At 43.9% G+C, this 24,468-nt stretch overlaps 1 protein-coding gene and 1 long non-coding RNA gene across 4 annotated transcripts in view; one reads left to right on the forward strand and one right to left on the reverse strand.

The window, feature by feature from the left end:
- Positions 1 to 24,468, reverse strand: part of JAKMIP1 (janus kinase and microtubule interacting protein 1) — a 3,487,328-nt gene that overhangs the window by 434,048 nt on the left and 3,028,812 nt on the right. The gene's annotated exons all lie outside the window — the stretch shown is intronic.
- The window catches only part of LOC138516681 (uncharacterized), a 575,944-nt gene that overhangs the window by 363,772 nt on the left and 187,704 nt on the right, over positions 1 to 24,468 (forward strand). The window contains exon 4 of one of the 2 annotated variants that reach the window (XR_011282298.1): positions 16,138 to 19,014. The exons of the other annotated variant lie outside the window; for it this stretch is intronic. This is a non-coding gene — a long non-coding RNA (uncharacterized lncRNA). Of the gene's footprint in view, positions 1 to 16,137; positions 19,015 to 24,468 lie in introns of those variants that run through there. 2 annotated transcript variants of the gene reach the window in all.

Below are 24,468 nucleotides of genomic sequence, written 5' to 3' on the forward strand. Positions count from 1 at the left end.
TTCGAGTCATTAAATAACCGATGGTTGGAGTCAGCGCGTGGCGCTCCAGTGATTCAAGTCAAGGTCTGATGATGGTTCGAAGCTGTGATCCTGATGTTCCAGTGCGGTTTGACGAAGCCGCCATTCGAGGTCAACACAGTTCGAGTCGTTCGGTAACTGCTTATTTGGGTCAATGAGTAACACTCGGGCAATTCCGAGTCGAACTTCCGAGTTGATTCGAGCTGAGCATCTAGTGGGCTCTTTGAGGATATACGCTATGATGTTGAGCTTGTTCACAGCTACAAGCATGCTGGTTCAAAGGGTTCGGTTGAGTGCCAAAAACAGCACCAGCGCATCCCTCTGGTTCAAGTGCTAAAAACACCATTCAAATGTGGTTCGACTGCTTCAATGAGGCAGATCAGGGAGACTTTGCTGATGTGGTCACCCAGATGTTGTGAGACCCATCCTAGGGGCTATATGAAAGGATACGTCTATTCAGGTTCTGCTCTCCTAGCCTAGGGGGGTTTGGTGCAGAGTGACAGGTCCTGATCCTCAGCAAGAGTCACCACCAGTGTGCCCTGGTAGTTGGTAGGTAGCATATTTTGCCTCTGCCTTGCACTGCTCTTTGTTCACTTAATTGGATATGGGATGTGGGAAGGTCAACTTTCCCAAAAGAGGTTCAAATTAATTCTTCGTCATGTGTTTGCTCAAGTGTGAATCAGCAAAGGAGTGGGAGCCCCCTTATTTTAAAGGCAGGAGTCCCAAAGTGATTAGACTAAGGCAAGCCTACATCAGGGGTGCAATCCCTGTGTTTTCGAGAAGTAGGTACTTTCCTTCGGAGGCCATGCCCAAAAGGCTTTGTGTTAAAAGGAATTGGATGGGACAGGAAGAGAGAAATAGAGAGAAAAGGGATGATGGAATCTTCCTCCACCTATGCATAGCTCCCTCTGTCTACACTAACACGCCCCACTCCCTTGTCAATAGCATCAAAGCTACTTTTGGTATGCAGCACCATGGTGTGAGGCAAGTCTTTTTGGGAGTGGTGTGCCTTTTGATGCCTGTTTCCCAGGACAGCTCCTGCTAGGAGGATGTCCTGCTGGAAAGAGGTGTTACCAGATCCCATATAGGATCAATGGAGGGGCCCAGCCATTCAGTCTCCTGCCCTGCAAGTTGGTAGGGCCAGGCTTTCTGACCAAAATGCACATAGCGCTTGCACAGCAGAACTGTACTCACAGTGCTGGCGCATGTATGATATCAATATGATGTGGTATGAGAGATGCTAGCCACCATACCTTAAACTCAGGTATGGATTATATTTAAAGTTTACAACTTCAACCAGGATAGTAACTCGCCTAGTTGTATGGCTTTGGGAACAGGTGCACGTGTCTTAAATGCATCCCCTGTGCTTAAGTGACTTGGCTGTCACTGCCGCTTTCAGAGGGCACCTGTGACCCTTGAACCTGCTCTGTGTCACTGGAAAGCCGGTGCTGTAGATCAGGATACTGATTCATCAGGGCACAGGTGAACACTATGCTTTGGGCATGAAGTTCATGGAGCTGGATCAGCAGACCACCTTTTTTGATAGAGAATTACCTGCATTGTATCTATATATGAAAGGGAAATTTGTGGATATGTGTGTGTGTCTTCCCAAAATGCTACAAACCTGTAATTTGGCATGTGGGTAGGTTCCATGGTGTAGACAATGTTCACAGTATACAATATACATTTTTCTATGTTTATGTTTTTCAAGCAGTCTGCAATGCTTGGACACGTGTGTGTGTGTCTGTTCGAAATGTTCAGCATACTTCCCAACATGCAACAAACCTGAAATTTAGCATGTGGGTAGGTTCTATGGTATAGACAATGTAACAAGTATAACATGTACCTTTTTCAGATTTATTTTAAGTGGTCTCCAATGTTTACCTTTTATGTGGATTCCCTCAGAGTTGGAAACAAAGACAATTTGAAGCACACTAGCTCCTACAGGAAACACTAGCAATACTGTCTACACAGAAGCACTGGTTTAGTTCATTAAATAAACTTCAAACTAGGACTGAAGTAGGAATTACTGTGCAAAGCACGGGTATACCTGCTAGTATTTAATAAAAATCAAAAAAAGCCAGGGCTTCTACACCCCTGCCAGATGACAGTCCTTCACAGACAGGAAACTAAAATGAAAAATAACGTCTCCACAATTGCACTTAAAGCTGCGTTCCATAATGCCTGAAGAGAGACATAAATAGAAGACTATGTCTGACTGACAATCTGAAATAAAATGTGGACTAATGAGAGAAGTGGCATACTCATCCAGAATTCATAGTGATGGCACTTAAGAGGTGTGTGTATAAAAAGCACCCCTGCTCCTCATGTTCATGTAAGTAGGTCAAAAGGGGTTTGTGGGGTGTCCCCCGCATCCTTAACAATGGAGGCGGGGGACACAAATATAAATAATAATGTATGTGTGTAATATAACGCTTCCATTTTTTTTCCACACACAATTTAAAACACAAAAACATAAATAGTTGCAATTATATTACACGCATAAAATACACATACGTTCTAATCGTGTATGCATGCAAATGTTTTTGGTCAAATTGCTGCGGTCAATTCGCACACGGACAAACATACCCAAACCATTAGCACGTTCTGGGAAAACTTGAGCGTGTGCTGTGCTCTGGAAACCTACCTTGTCCTGTGCTGAAAACATAGGGAAGGGAGACCCCCAACTACTGCATACTGATTTATCATTTGTGAACACTTCTTTCTTTCTCAAGAACCTTATCCCATACTCTTTTTGTATTTAGTTGCAAGGATTGGCAATAGGTTTTTCTTAGTAAAGGCCTTTTTATTTGACAAGACGCCACTAAGACTGTCTTATTTTTATTTGATGGTCACAGCTTGCTCCCATCTTAGATTTAGGTTTAGATTAGCCATTTTTCCAACCTATTTGTACAGTTTAATTGTTGCCACTACTTGTTCCTCCTCGGTGCCCAACCATTTCTCATATAGCTTCCTTTCCTGGATCTTGTTCCTTTTCTCACCATCTCCTCGTCTTGCTTGGCCAAACTTGCCTCCTCATGCCTTCCTCTTCTGGCTGGTTAGGGGTACCCCCTTCCACTTCTCAGTCTTGTTGTCACCAGCTAGGCGTACCACCTTTATAGCATATTCTACCCCTCCCAATGTTGCTGCCACTTCCTCACTGTCAGATGTTGTCACCTCCTCTGCCTCTGTACTTCGTTTACATCCTGATGTTATTACCACCATCACTACTGTACCCATACCACTTGTTAACATTATCCCCACTTCTCCTCTGTACCACCTTTACCTCTGGAACCTATAACCTCATCCATATCAACTTCACCTCCTGATCATATATATCACCTTCTCCTCTTCCTCTCATATCTCCCCCTCCGGTCTACACCACCTCCTCAGTGTTCCTCGTATCATTCTCCAATGCTCTCCAATCACCTGCTACAATCTCATCCAACACCCTAAACTGTCTATTTGAGGTCCCTGGGCATTTTAGTGTTATGGATTGGGATTAGTTGCTACTTGAAGGTGCCCATGGCCTCCATTGGGCTCAAGGGCCAGACAAAATCTTCACCTAGCCTGTCTGCCATCTTGGATTTCATTCTACCCTTTCTATCACTCTAGCGCTGCTTGTGGAAACCTTGGATCTCTAGTTTCCTTATTGTGTGACTACTACGCTCTGAATGTGTACAGAAAGTTGACTTGTAAAGTAGCCACATTTTAACCTCAGTGAGAGAGCACTCTGCCAGGAGACAATGAATTGGTAACTTGTTAGCATCCATGCAATACCATACATGCCTTGTTACCATTCTGTAGTCGGATATCCATGAATTAGCAAAATTGAAGCCTACACAACCTACATGAGCTTTCACAACATCTCACAGGAACATGACAAACTTTAAAAGTGCAGTGCAGAAGAAACTCACTATTGTTAAAGTGAAGTACTTGTGTTCTCTTGCTATGGATTTGGGTCTGTGTAAATACTTATTTAGGCTCTCTTTGTTGTAGGGGTTTATGTGACTGTCCAGTTTCACACACCAGGAACCAAGGGAAGATGACTGGGGGATCCTCCCCATGACTGCCCATGGCCCATCTACTGGTTCGGGAGGCACCCTGCTCCATGATTCACCCCCTTAGCAGTCCCAAGAGCCATGCAGATGACCTTGTCACAGTTGTTGCATGAGCACTAAAAAGTCTTGATTGCTATTTTGTGAACTCCAGTAGCTCAGTATGTGGCTCTAACTGCAGTCTGGGTAGTTTTGGTAAATTTGAAAACACTGTTTCCATTGCAGCCAAAATACTGCTGTGAAACATGATCAAAAAACATTGTGTGTAGTGATGCATCTGAGTGACTGTGTTACCACAGAAAAGACGTCATTCACTAAAGAACTAAGTAACATAGAAGCTTGTAGGAGTGGACGAAGCTATCGGAAACAAACTCCTTTACCAATCTACATCAATAGAAGGGTTTGGATCCACAGTAGAAGAATGCACCAACTTTGGGTTTGTGTTCCAGTGATTCTGATTACTGAAGGAGGCAATAGATCTATGTTTTGAATCAAAAGATCAATTCTGGAATGTTACCTCTGTCTTTTTCTCTGGTTTTAATGTACCATATCTGAGAAAAACATTTGAGCAGGGTGCAGAGCAAAGGATGGACAGAGGGCAGATGGGAATGGTGCTACTGGCACAGAGAATACCCCCTTGTCAGGGTTGTGGGGTGCGGTGTAAACCTTGACGCACTGACAGCCTTGAGGTACATGGACTTGCATTTGTCTGTGGTATGATCCAGATCCAGATCCTGGGACATGAGACAGTGTTGGTGCTGTTCAGGAACAGACACATAGGCTCACAGTTCCTGCATGGCTTCGAATCTAGAGCTTTTGGGTGAAACATAGCATACATGTTAATAAAAGTCAAAGTGGAAGTTCTGCTCCTGACGTGTGTGCAAGGAAAAAAGAAACTGAGGTTGTGACACTTGTGCAGGTCCTATACTTTGTTGAATACTTTTATATGTTTTATATTGGCTCACACAGATGTAGCATTCCAATCTCCGGCTCCCATCTATACAATCCAATCCCCACGCTTCAGGGCCAAAGAACAGACAGCGAGGTAGTAAAAAATGTAATATCTTGCTCCAGTTTTTGTGTCACGTGCACCCATAAATGCCTAAAGAGAAAGGCCCAAGATTTAATTTAATAAGTATTCATCAGGGACAGTGTTATAGCTTGAACATATCACTTATGGGAGAAACAGAGACAAGTGCTACGGAGGGAGAAACTGAACTCAATGGTGCAGTTAATAAGAAGGGAGGCAGCATTGATCCGCTACAAACCCCCAGATAATTTGCAGAAAAACACGCAGAAATGAAAGGGGGAAAAATCACAAACATGTTTCCAGAAAAAATAGCAACACATCTCACCCCCTCCATAACTGTCTCCAATCTGTCAATGTCAGCTCCTTCCATCGGTAACCACCTGGACTTGTCGCTGGCACCACCCTCAGATATGCCTCAGACAGAGACGACCAATACCATCAGACAGACTTCTGGCAGAAATTGAGGAATCGTTTTTAAACAAGTGTTGGGAAATCTAAGGTTGGGCAGGGTGTGAGGTCGCCAGGGTCGGACTGGGACAAGAAATGGGCCCGGACACCTAAAAAAAAAAGTGGCCCTCAAACCCTCATCCGCGAATCATGTCAATTCACAACTTTACAGAAAATGCTACTTATGGGTGTTTGTTGCATGTAATGTTTTGTGTAAACACTTTAGAAAACGAGTGATAACATTCCTTTTCCATGGGCCCACATTTGATCATGATTTGTTATTTAAATAGCCTGTCAGACAAAGCACTGCACATAGCACATATTTACATACAATCATTCCCATCCGAAGTAGTTGGTACTCATTTATCAACTTCTGAACCTAATGAAAGGCTGATTTGGCATTGCCAGGATTTGAACCTGCTACCTGCAGATCATGCATAGATTGCAGCAGCGGCAGCGAGCGCTGAACCTGCTGGTCTATATTACTGGAGTAAGCTAGGAGGAGCAAGCAGTTCCTTCCTTCTTCCCTCCCATCATCCATCACTCCTGTATCCTCCCTCCCTTCCTCTTGATTTTCTTCTTTCTTTTTTCTATTGTTCCTTCCTTTTTTCTTGCTTCCCCCCATTCTCTCCCCTTTCTTTCATGGGCATCTTTTCCCTCCTCCTTTCCTTCCTCTCTCACATTGTTTCCTTCCTGTCTCCCTACCATCTTTCCTCTTAACGTTCCCCCGATCCTTCTCCCCTCCTTGTTTTCGTCTCTTCTGCCCTACCTCCTTATTTCTTTCCTTCCTCACTCTCTGTAATTCCTACTCCATTGGTATGTTGGAAAATAGCTGTTAAAGATACATTATTGTGCATCGGTCAACAGGCTAGGGTGCACTCGAGTCGAGTGTAATGATGGGCTCTGCAGCATTCTTGAATCACAGCTGATACCAAAGGGCAGCTGCATCAACAAGCCCAACAAGAGAGTGTGATAAATCCATGTTCAGACAGAAGCATTTAATCTAAGCATGCATGAACCCCACATCTGGGTCTGTCTAGGTTTAGATATCTCATGGGATTAGAGGGCAGGATTTACAATGCTTGTATGCGTTGTCTAGTCCTGCGGGTAAGGTGCCAGGAAAGGGTGATGTCCTCAAGCATGCCGTTTCAGCTATGACTTAACAATGCCACAATTCACCACAACCATGGTGCCACCACACACATCATGCCGTTCAGACAACCCCCAATCAAAAGCAATGCCACACTACGGTTACCACCTCCCCAATTCTGCCCAATTCTACAGTGTGAGAACTATCCCTCGTTAAATCAGCATAATGCACCTAAACTACAGAGGTGTGTTGCTGGCTGGAAAATTAGGAAACCCTGTCCTCAGCGCACCATGTGATGCTCATACCAGTATGACACACCGGGCTGCAGAACTGGAACTAGCGATAACCTGGCTTTAGATTGCTGTATTTAGACTTTAGTGAAGTGAGAAGCTATCACTTTCCACAATTTCTTGTTTTCTGTTCAAAACCACGAGCAAACATGCCCTACACCAGAAAACATGTATTCAAAGGCAACATTGTGCAATACACCTTATGTCCCTCGAGGTCCCTCCCAGGCACACAAATGGCCCAAGAAATCAGGCCTTGATGCAACTTCAGAAAGGGCCCTCAATGCAGCCAGGAATATAAACCATACACAGCCTCTGAGAGGTCCCTTACTGAGGGGACTGTAACAAAACTCCCAATGCACAGGCAAGCACGGAGAAAACATTGTTTCATATCATTTTGTTTATTGGGGTTTAGCTGTGCAAGTGCACAGGCACAATGAACGGTAGGATCTGTACATTCAACCATACTCTCAATATATATTAAAGTAGGCTGTTTGGAATAAGGGCCAGCGTTTAGATGCTAGAGACCGTGACTAACGTTGGAATAAACAAAACAGAGCTTTTAAGAGAGAATAATGATGGTACGCCTCAGGTATCAGCAAATACAACCGTCTGGCAGCACAAATGTTCTTTTTATTTCACCAACCCTTGACCTGCAAAGGTAAGGAGGAAGCAGTGTGCAAGGCATTCTGAGAAATCATTTTTTTTAAATTAAATTAGTTTTTCTGATTGCCTTAATCCCCATATTCTGGATATATAGTACATTCTGAAATACAATCCTAGGGTTTACAGAACGTGACAGCCGTATGCTGCAAAGTTTGGAAACAAGCCAACAGTATGGACTAAGAGCGAATGGAGCACATTATAACAAATTATAGTGCACACTTATGCTTGCCACACTTCATACCTAATGCAGTAGTACAATTGCCTGCCTGTGTCCTATAATTGTATACTGGAATTTAGGAAATCAGCTCTTATAAGAAGTGCTGTGCATTGGACACTCCTAGGTAACAGGCTTGCACAAAATACACAAACATGCAGGAATATTTACTACAGTTTAAGAGAAATTTCCATTTCTGTAAACTAAAATTATGAAGCTGTGTTCTGGCCTGTAGCGGTTTGTCCATGTCGAATTTCAGACTTTTTTAGAAGATAAGAGCTTTCACTCATGGGTTAAAAAAAGACACGTGGCGTGGATGCAGTTCATTCTCAGTTTTATAGAGCTTTCAGAGGGGCTCGATCATGACCTGATAAGTGCGACATACATACATACAATCTCACTGCATGAAGGAGCCAGCAGGTACGATAACATAGACCCAGAACAGCCAATGCTGAAACACAGAGCTTCATGCACATATTTATTCTGACACTGGAGCTACCTAAATACTGTATCGTCACCACTCCCTCCCAGGCCCACACAATTTAAACCTTTACAATTAACCGCCTTCACCGTGCTTTTTTAAAACTGACACACTGAGTTGCATCAAATGCCTTTAACACTGGGAAGCATTGAGTGTTTTCTCCACAGAACACCATCACATTCGCATGCCTTTAACACAAAGCAGCACCTTTGACAGCAGCTTAAACATCTCTTTCGCTGAGTAGCATCACAGAGCAGCATTAATGTTGCATACATTAGGCTGCACATTTGGTAACTCTGTCCTGACTTTGCTGCAGCAGATAACCACTTCAGAACCTGTCCCGCCTAATTCACCTAAACTGTAGTCGGACCTCCTCCATTTGTGGACCTCTCCCATCGAGTAGTACCCCAAAGAAGTGAGGGCCCGCTCTCGGCCTATCTTAAAATGCATAGACAAGTGCAGACTGTCTCAGACTTGTGACCAGAAACCCAGTGCCCACTAGCGAGCATCAGTGGGGCTGCCTCCAACAAACCAACTGTGCTGCACCATAAACGCCTTATGCACAGACGAGCAACATGGACAGCCAGGTCCCTAACACCCCCTGGGCCCACATTATGAGTAATCGGATTCAATTGAATGCTTGGGGCCAGGCTTGATAAAATATGGAGGGTCCACAGGAAGATAAAGGTAAAAGGGGAATGGGCATTTGGAGCAGGTCGATGCTTCAATTAGCAGAATGAAAGACTGCACAATGATACTATCTCCGAAAACTTCACATCAACCGGGATACCTAGGCCCTGCATGCTCCACCAGGACAGGACCTTTTTTTAATCTTTCCCTGCACCCGGTCTGTCTAGGGAAGCTCATCCATATGAGTCCACACTACTTTAAGAATGTTGTTCTGGCATTCATTCAAATTGGCAATCCTGCAGCACACATTTATCTACGCACAAACATGTCATTTTAGGAGTCAGTGTTGCCCTCTGCCATGGTGCAGTTTTGTAAGGACTAGGACTACTGCAAAGGCCGGCTCGCCACCGCTGTATAGCCTACACTGAGCCAGGTGTTGCAAGCAATGACCCACACAGACAACAAAACAGATCCCTTCCGCACCAACCCTGTATACAGAACCAGGAAAAGCATTGAGTTTTAGTCATCTCATGCTCCCACCACCATATGCCATGGATGGGAGGGATGCTGCTGCCTGCAACAGGTGTTTGAGAAAACCTGATATTCATTCAAAAGACACTCATTTAGTCTGAATGGAAATGTGATTTTATTTTCATATTTGTTTTTGTCTGTGCTCAAACATCCCCTAGTGGTTTGAGTTGCATGTGTTAGTCATGCTGGCACGATGATTGCACGGCCGTGACACACACTGACTGAGTGGCTGTGGCCCTTGCTTGACTAACAGAGATAGTAACAATTAATTACAAACACTTCACTTGACTGTTCTCGTTCAGAGTGACTGCCTCTTCTCTGACTCCTGACCCCCGCTGGCCCATTCAATTGTATGGGCCTCATTACGATTTTGGTGGTAGCCATGCCACTATTGGCAGCATGTCTGCCGCCAAAATCGGGTTCGGGTTCCCAGAATGGGGAATTACCGGGCCATTCTGAGTTGGGAGGGCCCGGTAATTCCTCCCTCCAGGAACCCGGGCCCGGATCTTCCCCATTCCCATTTCAGCCCCCATAGGGCTCAATGGGAATGGGAGAGGGAGCGAACAACGGGCCGATTACGAGCGGCCCGTTGTTTGCTCCCTCTCCCTCTTCCCCTTGCGTTACTTACCGGGTCCCGCGAGGGGGGCTTGTAATGAGGCGGAACGGGTTTAAGCGGTCCGCCTCCTTTAGCTGGTACCGTTAACCCGTTCCGCCTCACTTGTAATGAGGCCCTATGTTTTATTACTTACTGTGTGTAACCCACGTGCACAAATTCTGTCTCCAGAGACTCTCCATTGCAGTACACGGCTGGGCCAGGCAGCTGGAATAGGTCCCTTGTCGTTGTCGGTGCGTTTTGCTTAAGGCCTGCTCCCTCCTCTGTCATCAAAATTTCCTTTCAAATATCTGCGCGTTGTGCTGGGTGTGGCACCCAGCAACACACCAATGCACATTACGGCCCACGCGTCTTGAGCATGATTGGCTGCCACTGCCTGCTGGATATCAACAGGCCCCCTGACCCTGCCCTGAGATGGTGAGGCTCAAGAGTAATCTCCGGGTCAGCCCCGCCCTGCCCCCACTTAAGGCAGGCAAAATCAAACTCAATGTAGAGCCCACCCCCACGACAGGAATTGCTGGTGTTCTTGAAGAGAACGTGAAGCTGCCTGCCTGGCACCAAGCCACTGGATGGCTGGGGAACTGCAGCCTCACAGCTCATGCTATTGGTGCACCACAAAGCAAATTTAACACTTATTAAGTGTTACCTTTGCTTTGATGATGTTCTCCGACTGACACTGTGTGCATTCTAATCATAAATACTCAGGTTGGGGCAGAGGCACAGAGGCACCCCAGCCAAAGCTCTCAATTAGTAGCAATGGACAAGCGGCCAAGGCTGAGACTCAAGGGAGGTGATGCAGGCTGGTTCTTAGGTAGAGAGAATCCCCAAGTCCCCCACAATGGAATGTCCACACACTATGTTATGTGCTAACACAGTTCTTTTACTAAAGGATACAAAGTCATGTGAATATATACATCGTTGGGGCCTCTTTCTTCGCCTTCCTGTGAGGCAATAAACATTGATGTCATCTTCGACTCCACTCTCTCCATCTTTCCTCACATCTTAGACATCGCCAAGATGTCCCACTACCTCAGAGGTATTCTTCCTTTTCTCACTTTGCCTCAGAGGCTCACTGTCTCCAGAGCCCTGGTTCTCTCTAGGCTGGACTACTGCAACAGCCTCTTTCTCAATCTGCCTTCCTCTACTCTCCGCCCCCTACAACTAATCCAGAACAGGACTGCAAGACTGGTCCTTGGCCTCAAGACCTGATCTCCCCAGCCCTAAAATATCTTCACTGGCTCTCGGTGGCTGTAAGAATCAAGTTCAAGAACCTCTGCATCGTCCATAAGGATTTCTGGGGCCGGGGCCCACACTACATCCAACTATCACTTCCCAAAAAAATTCCTTCCTTCTCGAGCCCTCCGATCAGCTACCTCAAACTCTCTGAGTGGCAGACGCTTCTCCAGGCAGAGAGTGGGGGTAGGTCTCTCTCCTCTGAATGTGCCTCCCTCTGGAACGGCCTCCCTGCCCCTTTCAAACTTGAGCTAGACCACCTGAAGTTCCAGGTGCTGCTCAAAACCTTCCTTTTCTCCTCTGCTTTCCCTCTCCATCTCCCCTGCTCACCTACCTGACTGCTGCACCCACTGGTTGATTGGCTACCTACAGAGCCTTACTGGGTACCAGGCTCCTCCATGATCAGTCTCCCTGCAGTGCCTCTGCACCTACCGCACACTTAGGAGCGGTAACTGGAAACCCCACAGTCTGTTTGTTTGTTTGTTTATTCATTTATGTTGCGCGCCAGAGCCAAAGGTATGAGGGCGCAGGAGCAGCAAGGTTATTCTCAGCTTGGTTACAGTGCTGTACAGTAATTTACAGTGTGTACATAGGTTGATACAGTTGCGATGGATGCAGTAATATACAGTTTACAGGTATACATGGTTACATGATTAGTAAAGGCGAGGTCAGTTATTGGTCATTATTCTTTAACCACTGAATGTAGCTACGCCTAAAGTGGGGATAGGTTTGAGGTGTCCTAAGGGAGGGTGGTAAAGAGTTCCAGTGTTGGGCTGTTTTCACTTGGAAACTGTTGCCGCCCATTTTGGTTTGATTGAATCTGGGAACTGTAAGTAAGTTAGCATTGGTGTATCTGGTAGGCCTGTTAGGGGTGTATCTTTTTATTCTGTCAGCTAAGTAGCGGGGGGCTGCATTATTGAGGCATTTGTGTGTTAAGGAGGCTACTTTGAGCAGGATTTTGTCGGTGGTGGTAAGCCAATTATGAGTTCTCCTTATGTTAGAGATGTGTTCTCTCTTGGGGATGCTGAGTGCTGCTCGGAGAGCATTGTTTTGTAGGGTCTGGATATTATTGGTTACCTGTTTGTTGGCTCATACGTAGAGGGCGTTACAATAGTCCAGTTTTGATAATACAGGGCTCTGGCTAAGGTAATGCAGTTCTGAGTGGATAGGAAAGGTTTGGCTGCTCTTATGAGCTTACATGTGTAAGCTGTAAAGGTGGCCATGGAACTAACCTGTTTATGGAAGGAGAGGACAGAGTCTAGGTAGATTCCTAGGGTTTTCACTTCTTTAGATACCTTGATGGGATTGCCGTCTATAATAAAGCTGGTGTAGGTATGGTCCAGTTTATTTAAATTAGTGGTGGATCCGAGAATGATGAGTTCAGTCTTGTCATCATTCAGGCATAGACTGTGGGAGGCCATCCATGCCTGGATGATGAGGTATACCCTGTTCACCAAGGCCAAATCCTTGTTGTAATCTCCCGTCAACGGGATGAGGATCTGGGTATCATCGGTGTAATTAGTGTCGGTGATACCCAGACCGTCAAGATCATCAAACAGGGGCTTCATGAACATGTTATACAATGTGGGGGAGACGCATGAACCATGAGGGAACCCACATGTGATGGGTATGGGGTCAGCGGAAGCTGAGGTGGAGAAGCATAGATCTGTTGCTGAGGAATGATTCAATCCAACCGATGGCTTCTTGGGAGAAGTGGGCGGCCAAGGTGGTTCCATAAAATGTTGTGATCTACTAGATCAAATGCTGCTGAGAGGTCTAGGAGGAGTAGTAGAGCAGTTTTCCCATTATCTCTCAGAGTGTCGATTTGGGCCTTAAGATCAATGACAGCAGTTTCTGTCCCATGTTGGGGCTTAAAGCCTGATTGCCGGATTCCCAGGAGGTGGTTTTGTTCAAGATATTTTAGTAATTGTTGATAGGCAGTCTTATCTAATATTTTGAGCAGGAAGGGGACGGTGGTGATGGGTCTGTAGTTGGTGGGTATGGAAGGGTCTAGTGAGGGTTTTTTGAGTAGAGGGGGGACCCACGATTCTTTAAGATTGTTGGGGATGATGCCTGAAGAGAAGGAGGCGTTAATGAGTTTGGTAATGAATGGTGAGAGGTCTCTTGCTGCGTCTTTAATGATTTGTGCGGGGCAAGGGTCGCCCTGGCAATTAGACGGTTTAAGGCTGAGGATGATTTTTTCAGGTGGGTGGGTTGGGTATGGGGTTCTGAGGTGTGGGGCGTGGGTGAGTGTTGGTGGAGTTAGTAGAGTTGGTTAGGGATTCTTTCTTGTTGTTGATTTTGATTTGAAGGCCTGTGACTTTATTGGACAGGGCATTTTGGACACTAGTACACCATTGTTTATCTTTCGCACATGTGTCTGGGACTAGGACAGGAGTTTCTAACTCTTTGATAATAGAGAACAGTTCTTTCGTGCTGGATTTGGCTTGTGCGATTCTCTGGTTATATGATTCTTGTTTAGCGAAGATGATTTCTTTTTTGTATGAGGAGACTATTTTGTTGAGGATCAGCTTGTTAGTATCTGTAGGAGATTTTCTCCAAGCTTGTTGCTTTATGCGTTTCTCTAGTCTGAGAGCTTTTGGGTGGGTAGAGAACCAAGTATTCAGGTGTTTTTTTGGCTTACATTTTCTCAGTTTGAGGGGTACAATAGAGTCTAAGGCTGAGCGCATGCAGTTATTGTAACTTTCTACAAGGTGGTGGGGGTTGGAGGTAGCTGAGAGTTGGTTCAAGGTCGGTAGAATGAGAGGGGTGAGTTTTTCAGCTGTGATATTTTTCTTGCTTCTCGTAGGGATAGCTGTGGCAAGTGAATTATTAGTGATGGGGCGTGAGGCTTCGAGGTTGAAAGTGAGGAGGTGGTGGTCAGGCCATGGTTGAGGGATATTAGCAGTGATGGAGGCCACACAGTTGTAGTCTGCTACCCATTCAAGGTTTCTCCCTTTGTTGTGGGTAGGGGTGGATACTCTTTGGGTAAAGACTAATTCTGACAGGGTATTGTTAATGAGGGTAGCCTGGAGGTCTTTGGGATCTTTGAGGCCTAGGTTGAAATCTCCTAGAAGGAGACTCTGGGAAGTATGTTTTAGGTTGTTGGTGAGGATGGTGGTAAGGTCTTCCTCGAAGGAACCTAAAGGACTAGGAGTTCTGTAGAATAGGTGGATGTTGATGGTTTGGGAGTTGGCAGTGGGAAGCTTAGCTGTGAGAGATTCACACGAAGTGAGGAGGTTTGTGGTGTCAAGTCTAATGTTTAGGTGCGTTTTGGCAATTATGGTGAGGCCTCTGCCTCTGGATTCTGCTCTGTCCGCTCGGAGGATAGTATAGTCATCAGGAATGGCTAGTGAGAGAGCTGGGCCAGCGGCTGCATGGAGCCAGGACTCAGTGATGGCTAAGAAATCTAGTCCATCTGCAAGAATAAGGTCTGCTATATCTGTGGCATGGGCTACTACAGATCGTGCATTAATTAAGGCACCTCTTATGGGCGTGGAGATAGTTTTGGTACAGGTGGGTATGATTAGTGGTTAAGTTGTGAGCCTTATGCTTGGTCATAGTATGAGTTAGGCTATGCTTGGGTGTGTCCGTGGGGCAGTTGGTCGGGGTGACTGTGTACATAGGTGGGGTCCGGTTAGTCAATTTAGACTGGATGGAATCCCTGGCTCGAGGTTCATATAGTTTGGGTAATCTGGCCCGTAGTTTGGCGTTTCTAGCGGTGAGGCTGCATGGTGTAGTGAGATACATAATGAGTGGGGGAATGTTGCCTATGGAGGCAGAGCTAAAGGTAGGGCTAGGCTGGCCGGATAAATGGATGAGGTGGAGAATTACTCTCAGCAATGCTGAGTAGATGCCTGGGAGGTACATTCGGTAGGCGTAGGCAGGGTGTGGCGGTCAGATGTCAGGGCAGGTAGCTACTATGTGCATCTTCGATGCCCGGGTGGTATTCAAAGACTGGGTAGCTAGGTACCAGAATGCAATAATCCAGTGCAGCAGTCGGATAGGGGTCAGATGACTAGGTTACTAGGCAGAATTCTGTCAAGGTTGACAGTGGTGGTGTTCGCAGGGCAGGGCAGCAAGGTGCAGAATGCAGTAATCAATGCAGCAGTCGAATAGAGAGGCAGGTGGTTGCTAAATGCATCATAAATGACAACTTTGGGGCAGTTTTAGCGACAAAAGGTTTGGCTAAATTCAGAGATCACAACCTAGGCTAGGGTACAGTCCCCTGCCCCTTGCACTTACCCTGAACTGCACCTCCTGGGCTGCACTTACAATGCTGCCCTGATTGCACTTCCCCCCTTCCCTGTTCCTGGCAATTCTCCCATCCCTTTCCCCTGTGCTTTTCTGTGCCGCACTTGCATGATCTGAATGACACAATGCCTAGTAAGATCGCTTGTCTTATCCTCCCTCTGTATCCCCCCTCCTTGTCTTGTTGCATCTAGAAACACTTGTGAAAAGGCACGTTATAAATGACATGACATATATCATATCAAATAAGACTCACCTTGTACTCAGAAATCTAATCAGATAGTGAACTCAATATTTTAAGTTCTATGTGGTACCACAGTTAACCTTAGATTCAGTTACAATGCACCTGCTGCTGACAGTTATTAAAAAATTATTACAATTATTAGGCACTGTTAAACCTCATAGACATTAAAGTAGAACTGCAGTTAATAATTAGAACATTGCCAGAATGCTTTATTTTGGAATATAAAAGGCAATACTGTGTGAGGATCCCCCCACCTGGGCAACCTGTAAGTAAAACGAAGTTGCACTTTGCTTTTAAAACAATGCCCAGTCCGTATATGTAATTTTCTGCTTTTGTTTCTACAGATCCCACCACCCCAAAATACCTGGGAAGACACAGGGGAACAGGATCCAAGATGAATCTCAGACCCTTGGATGAAGCCTGAGGATGGTAGATGCTCTTCCTCGTTACAGTACGCTGGGTGCCTTGGGAGGCAAAGTGGTGGAATTTCTTGATTTTACGCAATGATGCCCATCGAAAAATGGACCTCCTCCTGGAAGAAGGAGTCATTGGGATGTAAGTGTCGAGCAGGAGAAGGGAACCAAGCCATGTCGGAAAGGCAGCAGTGAAGGTCTGTCGTGGTGGTCTCCTTGGTCAGGTTGCTACGCTGGCTGTGGATGTCCCATGAAGCTGAAACTCACTGTGGACCTAAAAAGGGTCTGAGAGTTAGGGTGGGTCCTTTGGTAGGCCACTGTATAGTTAATCGGTGCTGCAGCCGCAGCATGGATGACAAGATGGCTTCTGGTGACTTGGACTCAATCACTGATCTTCAGGTTCAGAATTGTGGGAATTCCACCAGCGGGTACGTCTCTACAGGCGACGACACTGGACTTCCTCCACCATGGGAAAGTGGACAGATTTCGTGGTTGCAGTGCCAGTTGGAGATTTCATCAGTTTGTTGGAACTTGGCAAGCTCCAGGCATTGGGCAGCACAATGCAAGGTACTGGCGTTTGGTGTAAGAACCACTCAATTGTTGATTACATCTGTATATTGAAAACCTGGCTCAACAGAATAATCTTGTTCACAATTGCAGAAACAAGTAAAAGTGATCATGCTCTTCTAGTAATGATGATGAAGGTACCCTTAGGTACCCTTAGAGATAGCTTCCCGTTACATGGTGAAGGAATAAGAGGAGGGATGGTCTTTATAAAAAAAAATGCTATTATTAACTATATCATTTTGAATTGGCCCAGAAAAGAGCATTTCCTACATCGCATGACAAAAAAAGCTCACAGTTTTGATAGGGGAGCAGTAAGGAAGAAACATCAATTTAAGAAAGCGGTCCCGGATGTTAAAAAGAAAAAAGCAGTATTGTCATGTGTGCCCCGGGAATCCATTAGGAAGTTCATAAAAGAATACAAGAATTGGATGAAGTACCATGATGTTATTATGAATTTGAGGGAAGGGTCTAATATGTTAGTAGTAATTGGGGGAAAATATACAACAACCTTCTGGGATTATGTGAATTTAGAAGGACAGAGTAGAACAGTGCACATAGCACTATAGAAGACAGTGTATGGTTAAATTACTACAGAAACATCACAAAAGCTCCATCCACTCAGCAACTCACTAGTGATGTGTCACAACCGTCTTGGAAAGGCTCATTTGGGCTTCAGGATTTTGAAAGGAAGATCTCAGGCCATGGACCCTGACGGGGTGTCCAACGCAATGTTGAGAATAAATCTGAGACTACGGACACTGTGATTCCAACCCATCTTCTCCAATATACTGAAAACCAACTCCCTACTGAAGTCACGAGTAAAAGCTATATCAATCCCGTTTACAAAAAGGGGGCCAACATTTACTTGGGAATTATCACCCTATTGCCCCCCCCTGTATTCTCCTAGCAGGATATTTGCCCCCATGATCCTTTATTAGCTAGTTAGATGGGCGAGGGAGTCAAACATCTTGTCTATGTATCAAAATGGGTTCAGAAATTAGTGGGACTCTGAATGGGTTAATGGTTAAATTATTGAGAGAACAATGTCTAAAGGGCAAGGGACACATAATGCATGTTGCCTTTCTGAACCTTCATGCTACATTCCACGGCATGGATTGACATAATTTTTTTAACAAACTGCGGAACTTGAATATCCCATGCTTAACATGTTAATGCTGTGAATTCCAAGAATGCTATTCTGATTAAAACAATTTTGGGTGGCTCTTTCACCAAAGAAATTATAATGTGAGTGGGTCTGTGCCAACAATTTGTTCTGTTCCCTTGCCTCTTCAATCTCTGTTTGAGCCATTTGCACGGTAAGCTCCAAGCACTAGATAATTTCCACCCAAAACCGTGCACCTGCACTAGAGATATTTGTCATTTGCGGATGATGTGGTGTTCTTTGATTGGACTAGAATTGGCCTACTGCGTGGTCTCTCAAAAATTGTGGAATACCAAACCACTAATAACTTGAGCATTAACATCAAAAAGATGGCTGTCATTACCCTACTTAACACTAGGAGGAAGTTGACAACAAAGTGGTATGCAGGTGGTGATGAAATTCAAGTATGCAAGTCGATCATGTATTAAGGGTTTACCATAAAAAACACACTTGACTCTGCCAAAACTAAACAAGAAAACTCCCAACCTTGGTTGGCCAATAAAAAGAATGAGGCAAAGTACAGCAGGCACACCTTAATCTCTCTTATTAATCATTATAAGCACAAAAATAAACATGCTGGCTCTCCTATACGGTCTAGAAGTTATGGACCCTCCCAAGGATAAAGATCTTGATAATTTAGAAAGTATCATCTGGAAAAGTACCCTAAGCTTACCCAATTGTGTCCCCATGGCAGCCATAGGAGCTGGAGTAGGACTCCAACCATTACATTCCTATCTATCCTCAAAGAAATGTATGATTGTACATAAAATACTAAATCCATGTGAAGATTCATTGTACAGGGATTTGGCTATAATGTTATCCAATAAGAGTTGAAACATGTTAAATTCCATCCATGATAAATGTATGGGTATTTTACGAGCGATAGGCAGTAATCTTGAGGAATTACCACACAATCCTGTGAGAGTAAAAACAAAAGTAATTCTTACGGAACGATTTTAGAACGCCATGGTGCCCACAAAGGCTGAAATGATTGGATATCACGTAAAGAAGTGTGATTTTAGTACGGTTTTAGGGGATGAGTGGAGTAGACTAGCTGGCTTGAACTCCGGGGAGGGGAAAGGAAGAGAAAGGGTATTTTTTGCGGGGGGTGGGGAAAGGGAGAGGGATGTTTGGTTATGTTGTAAAAAAAAAAAATAAGAAATGCCAATGAACACAAGTTCAATAAAAGAAAGTAAAAGGTTATGATTGGGAGAAACAGTGGGACAAATTTACTTCATGCAGTTCCACGGGGGAATATAGGAAAACGACCAGATGCTAATATATTATTCCTGATTATTTAAAACACTCACCCAATGTATTTTATTAACAGACTTAAATCTATTGTGCACCTTAGATGTATGGGTTCATAGAAGGGGAATGGCAAGAAATTAAAGGATTAGTCCTGTATGCAACATATCGGGCACAATGGAAAATTGGATGCATCTATTTTTATGAAGTAAAAAATGTGTAGGTACATTTTACATGGACGTATGGATAATAGAGGAGGAGGTAATGTGCTGCAGACTTGTAAGCGGGGAGCACCAGAAGGCCTAGGTAGCCTCAGTTCATTTTATAAAAGCATACTACAAATTGTTGGGTTTTATCTGTAACCCAGCAGCCCCCTGACTCCTTGCACTACCCATAGTTGGCTACCCGGTTGCACTTACTCGGAGCACTGCTGCCCTGTCCGCTTTTCCACACCGCTTTGCTCTTCTCCACTCCCTCTCTACCCATGCACTTGCACGATTCGAATGGCACATGGCCTACTAAGATCGTTTGTTCGTCCCCTTTTGTCTCCCTTCTATGTTGTGTCGCGCCTAGAAACAACTATGTACAGGCGTGTTATAAATGACTTATATCATATCAAGGGGACATAATCGGGTATTTAAGTATACCAATAGGCCTTATAATTGAAATCATGTTAGTATCATATAGTATATGTTTATATGTTATACATTTTTATGTTTATATGCTCAATATGGTATTTTTATTATTGTTTTCTGAATGGAATTAGTGAATTAATGTTATTGTAATGTTGTTTTGTATATGTGTATAACGTTTTTTTAAACCAATATACAAAATAAAACAATTAACATTTTTTTATGTATTATAAATTAAATGGAAGCAACTTAAACCAAGTCGGTCTCCAGCTTCACTCTAGAGATCACTACACTAAACAGGTTTCCAAAATAATGATCAATACAAATGAAATTTTACCTGCCAACATCAATATTGCTACTATAAGTCCACAAAGGCATTCACTTTCAAACATAACACTCTTCATATAAATATGCTGTTTTCTGAGAGACACTAGACATTACAAATGTTGCTCCTCTATATCGGCTCCTCTAGACTACATAACTCATGGCTAGTTAACATGAGACAAACATATGCATTTACTTATTTTAATATTTTCAAAATTCTTTTCATAATACTTCAGAAGACAAAAATTACATCAATTAACATTCAATATATATATAAACACCAACTCCCCTGTGCAGGTGTGAGACAGTGAATATATTAACTGTGTAGAGGCCACTTCACAAATAGCCAATGGCTGGCTAGCATAGACTAGCCATGGGGGAATGGATGTTGGCGATTGGCTTAAACTGAACAGGGAGAAAACTGAGGTGGTGGTGTGTCCTCCTTCTGCTGCAACTTACTGGATGCCGGCTTTCTGGCCTTCTAGTCTTTAACCTTGCCCAACTCCTGTTTCCTCTGTCAAAAGGGCCTGGGAGTAAAAATGTCATCCTCCCTCTCAGCTGATCTTCAGATTGGTGCTATATGCCAGAAAGGATACTTTCTGCTGAAAATCCTGCAACAAATTGTCCCGTACCTTCTGTCGCCACTCCGCGGCCCAGGTGCATCTTCTCTTATTTTATCAACCATGAACTACTGTAACCTTACTACTGGATCAGCCTGCCTACATTCTGCAGCACCTGCAAGTGTGGCAAAATGCCGCAGCAAGAGTTGCCACTTCCATGCCTAGGCCGGCCTATATCTTGCCAGTGCTACGCCATCTTCACTGGCTTCCTGTGGCCAAACAAGTGCAATTTAAGGCTCTGTGATTGGTCCATCAGGCTTTTTATGACAGCGGAGCAGAATACCTATGGGCAATATTTCAACCGTATGTTCCAGCTTGGGCACTTCGCTCTGCTGAGGTTTGTCTGCTCTCTGTACCTCGCTTTAGAACTTCCCGCATTGGCGGCGTTCTTTTTCAGTGGATGCTGCCCAGCTCTGGAATTCCATTCCTCAGACTTTGAGAGCTATTCAAGAGCATTGTATGTTTTGGAGATCACTGAAAACATAGCATTTTAAGTTCTTTCCACCCCCTGCTCCTGCTCAAACAGTGCCATGATGCCTTAGGTGTGGACGGTGCACTCTATGTATAAAGTATAACATAATATATGTGGTAAGCCATGTACATCACAAAGGTGACTAGCTTGCATTGGCTCACGTAAGTTTGAATTCACAGGTAATGTTCTTGGGAATCTTTGTTTTCTTCTGAACCCACATGAATCCTATATTTTATGAATGTGTGTGTGCAGTTCTCTGTAGACAGGTGTATGTGCATTCCATTGTTCTTTCATCTATTTGTATGTATGTGTATGTGTGTATTCCTTTCCTTGCACACAAATGTATTCCTTTCCATTCAGATGCATGCACAGCTTTAAAAGGGCCTCTTTGTAATGCTTTCAGTCTCTTTAGAGTCCTGGGCCGGGGCTGTACTATTCTCCAGTAACAGATGCATAGTTTTGAAAACCCCTCTTCCCTCCCACATTACACCTGACTTTGCCTGAACATTGAAAGACAGGGGAATGCAGAGAATTGCACTTTGCACAGTTTTTCATAAAAATAAAGGATTCTTTCAGCATGCATTTCCTTGCGCAACATCCAGTCTATACTATGGTTCCCCCGGCTGCATAAAATGTGTAATGTCTATGTAGGGGATGGTACTGGCAATGATATCATGACCCAAAGGACTGTCCACCGGTTTACCACTACCTATATTCGCAAAGAAAAGGTAACTTTAAAAAGGCAATCTCACTTTAAAATGGCAGCAAACATGCTTTCAGATTTGGATTTTATTTTTCACTTCAAGGAGAAATGGCCCTTAAAGAAATCACATCTCACTTTCTATTTGATATATGTAAGGAACACAGAACATTGGGATATTAGCACCTGTGTCCCTGTTTTCAAACTTCACCTCACTACATTCATAGTCCTTTTATCTTCCCAGATTTCACCTGGATCAAGTTAGACAATTTAGGGAATTGGTACGGTTTTTCTTTAATTTACCTTTTAAGATGCAACTTCTGATTTTGTGAAGACCGCAAGGGTGCCAGTCACCCGTCATTCCTAAATAAAAAACACTCAATTCAGGTGGCTTATTTGGAAATCAATCCCCATGTGCCGAGGGTCTTCCTAGTATTGCCTGTCCTCCTTCTCTCAATGGACAGACCTTCCCAATGGGTATGTTAGTTCTTCTGCTCTCGAGTCTTCAGTTTGCTCCCCCTCTCTGTCTCGCATATTCCGGAATTCTCTCTCTGTCCAATGTGTATAATATAATGTCCCCTCTATTTCCACCCCTGGTTTGTCTGAAGCGTGGTTTTCCAACCCTGACTAAAAAGGTCAGAGGCATGCTGTACTCTTTCTGAAGAAATACTACTTTTATGTCTTTATGCTCTAATTTCTGACTCATCAGTGCTGACTTGGTATTTCTAGATTCTGCGATGGGGGACAAACATTTTGAGATATTTAACAAATATGGGGTGACGGAATTTGACAATTTTACACATTTTTACACATACAGGAATTTTCAAAAAAGACAAACCCATTTTATTTTATATAATCTGATAGGCACTACTATTATCTAATAACTGTCTGAATTTTTACCTAAATTTCAGATCAGTCAGAGCTTTCATTACGATGCACCACTTAATTTAGTTTTTACACATCTTAAGTATTTGTATCTACATTTGAAATGCATTTATTTCTTTGTTCCCCACCAGAGGGCAGATACAATACATCGCATAAATATCCGCTCTCCTTGTTATCCTATCCAAAGCAATTTTCTTTAGCTGTACATATTTTCAATGACCTTTCACCTTGACTAATCCAAGGCAGATGTCTGTTCGTAGTGCATTGAAATGTCATTCTCCTCCTCTGTTGAACTCTCATGGGTATTGCATAGCTAATGCACCTTTGACTTTGATGGATGATGAACTGGTTTACAGTTTCTCTTTGAAACTGAATCCTTGTGTCAATTAGAGAATGCAGCAGATGGTGGTGGTGGCTATGAAAAAGCCCCAGAGTCAAGTGTGCATCTGAAAAGTTAAGGAATCTTTGGGAGGAAAGTGCCCATCAATTAGAAAACTTGAATCAAGCCTGGTACCTGGCAGAGATTTCTACAGTTACTTCTCTGACATTTGTTTAAGGGAATGTTATGCTAAGCAGTAGATACTCATTTCACCTGCCTTTGCCCACACTGCAGTAAAAATCTTAGCCTGGTTCCACAAGTAGAAGGTCTTTTTTTAATCCTACATGAGCTAAAACCTAGTTGTACAATACTGAAAATAATTCCATCTCTTTCTTGGTATGGACTGGGCTCTACTGTTCCAGGGGTCAGGGGAGCCAACTGGATCAATGTTAGCTCTATGATAGCTATGGGTCTTAATTTGTAACGGATCTCTTCTTTTTTCACTGGAAATATGTTGTCTATTCTTAAAGATCTATTTTAAGGCACGGATGGCAATCTGTCATGAACACTCAGGCATTACCTACTAAATAATAATAGGGCAACATAAGTATTTGTTGACCTTTCTCATAATAGCTCAAGGATTTTTCTTTTCAGCAACTGCTTCATCTACATGGCGTTAGAGGCGGTGGACACAACAATGTACCAATCTGTCACAATCCACAGAGATATGCAAACCAAGAAATAAAGTATAGAAGGAAGACTAGTGGGGCAGGCTGGAGCCCATGGTAGGACATATGTGCTCCATAGGCTTCTCTTCCCCACACAGGGGAATTGGATGTAAGAACACTGATCTCCAATGAGCTGCATGGAAATAATGTGTGAGAGAGCAGATAGTGGACATGATATGCAGTGGTATGAAGAGTGAACTCCAGGTAATGGTCCTGACTACGAAATATGAAAAAAGGGTAACATTTTCCACGTTTTGCTTAGAAAGTGAGTAATATTTCATCAGTAGCTGTATGTAAGAGAGACCTGTCCTGTCAAAGATAGTATTTTCTCCTACATACCACATCTGCATGGTCTTGCATGGTCAAAGGAAGATTTCCAGAGGGAAGAAGGAAGAGAGAACAAAATCCCCTGCAGTAGAAAAAAGGAAACATTGCTCAATTACCACAGGTTTACGAGCAATGAGTGTTCAATCGATGCACTTTTATCTATGGGGAAATTAGTTGAAGTGTGGTGATAGTATCTTACACTTTTAACCAATGTTTTGCTATGTTTCCGGGTTGGATGGACCTGGAACAAAAATATTTCTGGGGAAAATGTCATCTAT

Source organism: Ambystoma mexicanum, chromosome 6q (genome assembly GCF_040938575.1).
Source record: "Ambystoma mexicanum isolate Mex_15411 chromosome 6q, UKY_AmexF1_1, whole genome shotgun sequence".
NCBI lineage: Eukaryota > Metazoa > Chordata > Amphibia > Caudata > Ambystomatidae > Ambystoma > Ambystoma mexicanum.